Source organism: Oratosquilla oratoria, chromosome 12 (genome assembly GCF_046742065.1).
Source record: "Oratosquilla oratoria isolate Oo_2021 chromosome 12, ASM4674206v1, whole genome shotgun sequence".
Taxonomy (NCBI): Eukaryota; Metazoa; Arthropoda; class Malacostraca; order Stomatopoda; family Squillidae; genus Oratosquilla; species Oratosquilla oratoria.
In genome coordinates this window covers 40783228-40792392 of record NC_134788.1, presented here as the reverse complement: position 1 = coordinate 40792392, position 9165 = coordinate 40783228, and the positions used below count along the sequence as shown (strand labels likewise).

General features: G+C 35.3%; 1 protein-coding gene and 1 long non-coding RNA gene across 5 annotated transcripts in view; one reads left to right on the top strand and one right to left on the bottom strand.

Moving 5' to 3' along the window:
• Positions 1 to 1201: 1201 nt before the first annotated feature.
• LOC143030709 (uncharacterized) lies at positions 1202 to 7668 on the bottom strand. Its single transcript, XR_012966928.1, has 3 exons — positions 6641 to 7668; positions 4006 to 4219; positions 1202 to 2864 (listed from the first exon to the last, which is right to left on the bottom strand). It is a non-coding gene; the product is annotated as an uncharacterized LOC143030709 (long non-coding RNA).
• Positions 7669 to 7767: 99 nt separating this feature from the next.
• Positions 7768 to 9165, top strand: part of LOC143031508 (uncharacterized) — a 28413-nt gene continuing 27015 nt past the window's right edge. For 2 of the 4 annotated variants that reach the window (XM_076195444.1, XM_076195445.1), the window contains exon 1: positions 7768 to 8330. The gene's annotated coding sequence lies outside the window, so the exon portion shown is untranslated. Of the gene's footprint in view, positions 8533 to 9165 lie in introns of all 4 variants that reach the window. The other 2 variants (XM_076195443.1, XM_076195442.1) reach the window with 2 other exon arrangements.

Here is a 9165-nt window from a genome sequence, read left to right as displayed (position 1 = left end):
TACACATTAAAGACAGCATGCCTGAAGAATGTCAAGAAACCATTTTCCATATACAGATTCCTACTCGGTGGGCCTCCCAGGCCCGTACCTATATAGGAAGGCTCCATGAAAGCCACAAACTACTGATGCACCAGTCACAAGTAATATCAGTAAGAGAAAGGATAAATGTAGTGACTGGAGAGAGCATCATTACAGTTAGGAAAAAGAAAGTAGATAAGATTGGTATTCTACTAAGGAATGTGGAGTGTTAGCAAAGATAATAGAGAAGTTCACCAATGTGGAGGGTAATAGCTGTCTTGAATGTTGCTATATTAGTGACAGATAGAACTTCATCTGGTAAGGAATCCCAATGTATCAGCTTCTAGGATATCTCAGATGATATAACCCAAGGTAAAACTGTATTGTGATAAATGAAAAAAGGGACCATACAAGTACCATTCCTGTACATCACAATTGGGTAATTACACATAAGTGAAAATCAGATGAATAATTTAAACATTCTATTTTACTTTCTGTTTATTTCAGAGCACATCTAGAGTGATAAAAGATTAGTAAAAGAGGTGTGGAAGGCTGAGGTGGAGAGAGTGAACTTGAGGGGATGACTGTGGATGAGATGGATGGATGGGGTGAATGGGGTGCTGAGCAAAAGGGGATGTATGTTGAATAAGGAAGGGAGAAGGCAAGAGATAGGGGTGAGTGGAGAATGATTGTGTATGGATAATACTGTTATCCAAGGGAGGGATAGGGGGCAGGGGGGGGGATTGCTTATATGTGAATGATATATTGACTCAGCCCAAAGGGATTTCTCTCTGTCTTCTCTTTTTCTGCATGAGGGGAAGGAGAGGGGGCTCACCAAATTAAGTGAAGTGACCTTGCCTTGAATATACTGTGTCTTGCTGCATTGTGTTTGACCCAGGGCAGTTGGTGGATGCAGGGATGACCCGTCATCCATGGGGAGCAGAAATAGGAGGAATGGAAAGGATGGTGGAGGGAAGTAGAATGGATGGAAATAGGTACATGCCTTTGACTTAACTACTTCCTTTATAAGAAGGAAAAAGCTTTTGGTATATAGATGTCCAGAGGCTATATAAACAGACTAGAGACTTGTGAAGTCTTCAAGTACTGCATTTCATTCATATATATATATATATATATATATATATATATATATATATATATATATATATATATATATATATATATATATATATATATGGGGATTTTTGGACACCTGGTTTGTCTAATAATACTTTTGTATGTTGTGGTTTCCGCCATTGCTCTAGTGTTTGACCCTTAACATTTTTTGTTGGGAATTTTGGCTTGTGTGAGACTACTTAGCTGAACATCATGTTTTCACATCTGCAACACTATTAACAATTTGTTTACACAAGATATCTCAATCATCAGGCTAGTTGATTCAAATTTGTGCTACAACCACGAAATATCATAAATAATGGAGTTCACTGAAATAATGGACTGGATCATACAAGCTTGTCACTCCAGCCATGGGGTAAGAATGACACTGATCACCAGTAGAGGATGCCAATCACACTGAAGTGAAATGACAGGAAATATTGGAATAAAAAACATAAACTAATTAAAAGACCCCACATAGTTCCTATCCCACATATCACATACATATACCAAGGGCTCTTTCCCCCATACCAGGGAGGTAGCCAAAGTCAAAAGGCATACACTCATTTCACTCCTATCTACCACCCCTCCCTCTCATTTTGGCTCCTTATGGATTCCTCCCTGCATCTCATCCATTGCCGTGGGTCAGAGGCAATGCAGCAAGACACAGCACATCCACAGCAAGACCACTTCATTTTATCAGTGACCCACCTCCAACTCTCTGTCCCCAAAATTAATCAAAACTCACAGATTTCAATTACAGTAAATACAATTACATTTTTTTCACTGGTGTACTTTTGCAAAGCTTCATGCTCTATGAATATGTACCCACACTCCTTAAACTTTTATGGAAATTAAACTACATGACCTCTCAAGTGCCTTTTTAAGTTTTCAAGTCTTGTGAATTGATTTTCACCAGTATGAATTCTATTGTGAGCTTTTAAACCTTTGTGTGAATTGTTGTCCACCTGTATGAATCCTTGTGTGTGCTTGTAAACCTCCCAGTCTTGTGAATTGCTGCTCACGCTCCTTACACTCATATGGACTCTCACCAGTATGAACACTTGAGTGTCTTTTCAAATGTCCAAGTTGTGTGAATTGCTGCCCACATTCCATGCACTCATACGGTCTCTCACCTGTGTGAACTCTTCCATGTCTTCTTAAATCTCCAACTTGTATGGACTGTTTTCCGCACTCTGCACTTATATGGACTGTCACCTATATGGACTCTTGCAAGCAACTTTGAATGTCTAAAGTTGGGCATATAATATTCCACACTCCTTAACCTTATAGACCACAATGCATTTTGCAGGTCTGCTTCCATCTGTCAAATCAATGTGCCTCCTTGAAGGCCCTCCTTAGTCAAACACTTTTTCCTTTTTTTTTTTTTTGTACACAAGACCTGAACTACCAAATGATTTCTTAACCAATACTTGCCACCATTTTGGAAAGACATGGGTTGTCTGTATCCCCAGAGTTAGTATCTATATTCTGTTGGTCCACATGACTATATCAATGTCCATTAATATCTGTACCCACAGCATGATGTACTCTTCCAATAGCAGCACTTTGAGCTGAGGCCTTCTGCATTTTCTTGATTTGGTTGCTATCCTGACTTGTGATCATATCTACTTCCAAAACACATGGCTGTACACTCTTCATGTAATTTTTGGGTTCGTATACCATATCAACTTTTAATCCAGATTCCAGGATGTATGTTCTGGGCCCATCTGTAAGAAAACATAATATAGTGGTTCACAAAGGAAGACAATGGCAAAACATGCTGACAGAAGACCTTTAGGTTTATAATGAGGTCAGGTACAGAAATAATAAATAGGCAATTAACCCTCCTACATCCAATGGTGGGTAGCTGCATGTGGTTATCCTATGGGACAAGACAATCATTTCCCTACCCCTAATCTTCAAAATCCATCATCTCATTTCCTTCTAGAAGTGCAGGCCCACACTAGGCTCAAGATATCTATCAACTTGAGTATTGTATTTTTCTCTTCACATATGTGCTGACAACTGGTGACTTGTTCTCCTACTACGTTTAAACCAGTGACACTGAAACAGTCCTACATTTATACAACACAGACTCAATACAATTTTTTTCCTAAGAGGGATTGATTGGAGAACCCAAGGCTTATTACCAACTCCTGTGAAGCTATAGATTTCCTGTCAGTAAATTAACCAATGTGTCAGAGTGTTTACTACTAACAGGCCCTGATGTTTCAGGCAATACTTTGATATCTTCTCTGGAATTTCTACATAAGTTTTTATTTATTTATTTATTTTAGCATTTTTTTTTTTTTTTTTTTTGAAAAAGGGTGGTGTTATTTCCATGTCTAATTCATCTTGCATAATCTTTTAATTATTTTCCTGTTTTCTGATATCATGGGCTTGACACTTGTACTCCACATTTTTCATCTAGGTAATCTGTAAACATCTCTCATTTTTTTCTATCTCTTTTTTTTTTTTTTTGTCTATATGTTTTGACGTCTTTAGTTTCTGTAGCTGATCTTTTTCTTGTTCTGTTAGATTCACTTTACTTATTATCATTATTATTATTATCATTATTATTATTATTAGGTAGACTGTCTCTGGCATGTAGCTTGAGTTGTAGTTTTCTATAGCTTCTGAGAATATTTTTCTGATTTGTCTTTAATGTGGTGTTTATCTTTTCTATTTTGTCAGTATTATTTATAGGAACCATAATTACTATCATACTGTGTGGTGCCTGTATCTGGAGCATATAGCTTCTGTTACCTAAGCAAAATTGTGCTGATATTATTTTAGTGATCTTACTTTCCTTGCATAAATAACACTTATAAATAATCTATGAGATATTCCCCACTCTGTGAGACTTACTTTCCACTGTTGTTTCCTTTTCTTCATCTGATGTATTATTTTCCCATTTAACTTGTTTAATTTTTACTGGCAAACTGAAATTAACAATTTCACAAAATTCTTGATCTTCATTGATTACTTCCTTTGTAATAGTTACTTTCCTGGATTTTGTTGCTTCATTCTCCTTTACTGGGTTCTTCAATGGTTTCTCCACAGGTACCTCTGCATTATGGTCCTAGAAGGCAAAGCTTTTGCTTAATTCTTGGAAGGAGAAAACAACAGAGAGAACCATCTACCTACTGCCCATCTTTACTTATTGTGTTTCAACCCTCTGTTTTAAATCACTACTTCATTACCATGATACTTAACATCAACAACCACTACAGCTTATTCTACCTTCATTATTCCTATTGGGATACTAAGAAGACCAGGTTCACAGAATAATCAAACTCTGTCAATGAACTCTTCCTTAATAATCATTTCTTTTTGTTCTATTGCTGCCTCCTACTTAAGTGGGTTCTTCATAGTTATAATCTCAAATTACTTCTCCATGACTACTTCTACACTAAAGATAGATTATATTATATATATATATATATATATATATATATATATATATATATATATATAATGATAACAATCACATAATTAATGGAGTACAAATTAATACCAGTTATAATACTAGACTTACAAATCTCTTTGATGAGAGCCTAGGCCTGGTCCAGTGAATAAGAGCCATCTCTGTACCCCTAGTGATGGCAAGGAAAGGTGGAGATTCTAGATTCTAATAACCATCATCAAACATATATAAAATATCTATACAGTTCCCCTCATAAGAATGATACATATCACCCTTACAATAGTACAGTATTCAAGTAATTAAAAGGTATGGCTTCCATACTTATGAAAACCTCCATTTACATTATAATGACTGTTGTCTTGAGTTTTATAGACTGGAAACTTAGTCTCAAAGTAGCCAATATTGGTCCTTGGGTCCTCCAACAGATCTATCTAGGAAGATATTTTGTCTATGTTGTGTTTGTGTATCTAACCATAATGTATAGGAAAGTAACTACCCTTGTAGTGTCTCATCTCTTTTTCTTCATTTACCATACATGGCTTTAAGTTTATCTATTGTTTCAGCTTAGGCTAGATCATCTTCTAGACTATTATAAGAGTTGATGCACCTGCTCAGAAAACTATTTCTTGACATGTGGTCCTATTTTCAATTTGTTCCCATGACTTTCTGATGCCCTCCTGTTCCAAACCAATTTTTTTTTATTTTTTAGTTTTATCCATTCCCTTCTGCAAGGCTGAGAAGCAATGTTAGCTACTGATTCTTGTACTCTTCATCCAGTCTTTGGAGATTTTTTTTGTGTCATTAGCTGGTATGAGACGGGGGGAACAGTTGTCAGTTCTCTTCATGTGGAAAAAAGAAAGAAAAACAAAATTTACTAGAGAAAGCTCTCAGGCTGTCTGGATACCAAGGACCAGTACCCTGAACATGAAGATCAGGGAGAAGATTATCTCAAAAATGCTCATTTTGTGGGGGCAACATAAGATACACATAGTGCCTCTCCATCAGTAGTACTTAACCTGGGGTACCTGTACCCCAGAGATACAAAACCTTAACCCATTCAACTCCGATGACAAGATGTCTTGTCATTTGGTCAAATAAAACAAAAAATCATAATAAAACAACAAAATGTTTGATGATCAAACAGCACCAGAAAAATATGACGTCGTCAGTCCTCCTCCTCGAAGAGGAGGAGGACTGACGACGTCATATTTTTCTGGTGCTGTTTGATCATCAAACATTTTGTTGTTTTATTATGATTTTTTGTTTTATTTGACCAAATGACAAGACATCTTGTCATCGGAGTTTAATGGGTTAACCTTGGGAGTACAAGACATGATAGCCAGTGCAATGGTACTGTATACTTACCATTAGAAAGCATTATGTGCATTGTATCCTAATAATTGACATTTCTAATTTGAAATAAAGAGTACCTTTCCTCAGTAATTGAATATATTTACTCATTTCTCAGTGAAGGTTGTATAATTAATCCTTTTCATATGTTTGCATTTTATTTATATTGGATGGGGGTATGAGAAAGATTTTTGAGATAATCAAGGGGTATGGGCACTGAAAAAGGTTAGGAACCACTGCTCTACATAGATTGACAGACTAAGACCTTGTCCACATTTACCATGTCTTTCAAGTTCATGACCTTATATGTATTTTTCATGTAGATGTATAAAGGATGAACATACAGAGAACAGGATCCCTAGTCCCATTATTCTGTCCCAATTTGTCATCTTTTACTAGCATAGGAATCATGGGAAGATTTTTTTTTCTCTCCCTACCACAGGGATATGAGGAGGTAGAATAATAGAAATGGTAAATGACAGTTTCAAGGAAACAGCATGAAGTAAGGACAGTTGTAGTACAACCCATTGTCCCTGAAAAACTGGCCACAGCAACCAATTCATTCAATAATTCACTTAGTGAAGAGATTTTGTGTTGCTGCCAAAAAAGAAGTGAAGAGCAGTCAAGTATTAGGTGTTTGAGGAATTCTGTCACTCACTCAGTATCACACCTACAGTATCTGTAAAAACAGATGGATGGAAGATGACGGATACAGAAAAGACTTACTTATGGTCAAGTGTGAAAGGTTGAATCCTGATACAATGCAGCAGTTTGGAAGGATATCCACTCAGAAGAACCACCAAAATCAAGTCCTTTAATAGGGCACCATCCCCCTGATCAAGAATGTTTGTGAAATAAAACTAAATCAATCACTTTTGTGATATTATGTCAGGAACCTCATGTGAACATGGACAACTATGCATTCTCTTCCTAGATGAGAGTTTTGTACCTATATTCTCAGGCCATACACCTTCATTCATTATTTTGTTTGCACCTTACACATCTTCCCTCATAAATGAAGACCATAATTTGCATAAACACCCCACTAAGTTAATTTGATTTTTTTTTTTTTTTTTTTGCATTTTACTTGTCACACACATGGTCTCCATGATGTGTACATTTACTTACTTGGTTTTTTACACTTATTCATACAGTCTTCCTTATTCAATTCTTGCACGAGTTACATCCTAGTGGCAACTAATTCTAAAATTCTGATATGTCAATACAGAATTCCACTGGTTTTAATCTATTAAAACTAATAGCTTATCTTTATTAATTCTAGGCTGTTATATTATTTTTCAGTTGCTGAGCATTAAGCATTTCCTGAAGAATATAGTGGCTATCATCATCTATTGATTTCTCTATGGTTTACCAGTAACTTCCACTTTTTTAAGTACAGAGTATAAAAATCAGTGCTACACTCATTTATACTTGATTTACTTATTGTTGTTCCTGAACATTGTTCCATATGCTACTGAAGAGGTTTATGTGGAGCAGCTAGAGCTGGAGCAGCCTGGTAACATCTAGAGAAGAATAATAGTCTGTGTATGGAAGGGATTATTCGAGATAAGTTCTCCTCTGTTACCAAATGGTTTACATGCAGCTGAATAAAATACCCAGATGACAGCCAAAACAAAGATACTAGTGTCAGTACACAATGAATTACTCAGATTTTGCCAACCTGCCTTTTGAAAAGGAGTCGACTGAACTTTATCAACAACTTTTTTATAAACAGTGTAGAACAATAGGCCATAGTATCCAGATTCTATAGTATACCCTTACGAACTTTTCTTTATCTGGCTCTCCTGCATAATGTCCTCGTGAAAAGTTGTATATTTTATTATCCTCCCACTTTATAAGTGCGCTTGACAAGTTTGAATTCATTCAAATAATTAATTATCTAATTTGTTGTGACCCTAAAAAAATCATCTACTAGATTACACAAGCGATATATCAATCATATAAATTTATTTCTGTTTCTGATTGAGTTCAACTGATTTGTGAGCGGTATGATGAATTTATGTTTTTTTTTTTCAATATTAGGTTACATGTTTATTTTGAATAGCATGCTTTAATTACTATATAATTCCCCAAGCAACGTAGATATATAATTATCACTTATTTATAACTACGTTCTATTTACTTTAATTTATCACTAGGTTGAGAAAAAAGACAAGAGACAAGCGTATATCGTGAGTCATTGAGAAGTTGGCATACATCCAACATTAACACAGATGCTTATAAAGTATGAGTGACATATTCGATAACGAGTTAGGTCCAAATAACAGAAAATATAAATTGTCACGAACATTCACACAAGGAAATGAAATAAGAATATCCACTTATCTGGCCTAGTTTCGCAAAACAGAAGATAAAAGAAAGAAAAAATTAATTGCTATTATAGAATTTATTAGAGGTAATGTAAACTTAACCAAAACACTATGAGAGGCGTTATAATTGTGCATTGGAAGACAAGCGATCAGTGACCAATAACTACATAAACAAATGCATGAAACGGGGAAATTAAGAGGATCAAAATATAATTCTTACTAAATATATATATGTATATAAATAAATAAATAAAAAGCATTGGTTGACTGGCAAGACAAAGTTCAGAGGTAAGTTGAAATATTTGTTCACTTCAAAATAATTTTGGCACCTTGAACCATGCATTTCGGTCCATCTTTAAGTGTCACACTAGGTCAGATATTAACATGTACTTGCATGGGTATACAATAGAAATTGTAAATACTTGCACTGTACCAAAATTTAGATCATTGAATACAATTATTCATTGGTTGTAATCTTTGTAACCAAATCTTACCTAACCTAATCAAAAACTGCCTCATGTCAAAACAAACTTGGACTGCATCTATTATTACTGAAAGTATATTTCACCCAAAAATGGCTTTCAGTTTGATAATCATGACAGAAGTATAAAATATTTTACCTCTGAACTTAAAGGAAGTGTTTTTCTCAACTATGTAGCAGGAATAGGGTTTGTGGCAGAGGTCAGCCTTTCCCATGGAGAAGGTTTAGTCAGGTAGTACTTCACCTCTCCCTATCTTTTGTGTTTTGCTCCATGATAAATATTTTTTTCAAATGCAATCAATACTATAGTATTGAAGTACTAGTAAACTACAGTCTATACCTACAACAGAAATCAGTACTATAATTAATTTTGTGACACCCCTTTACACAGCTGTCTTTTTATGTACGAGTTTATAACAAATTTAAAGCTTTGAGTATTC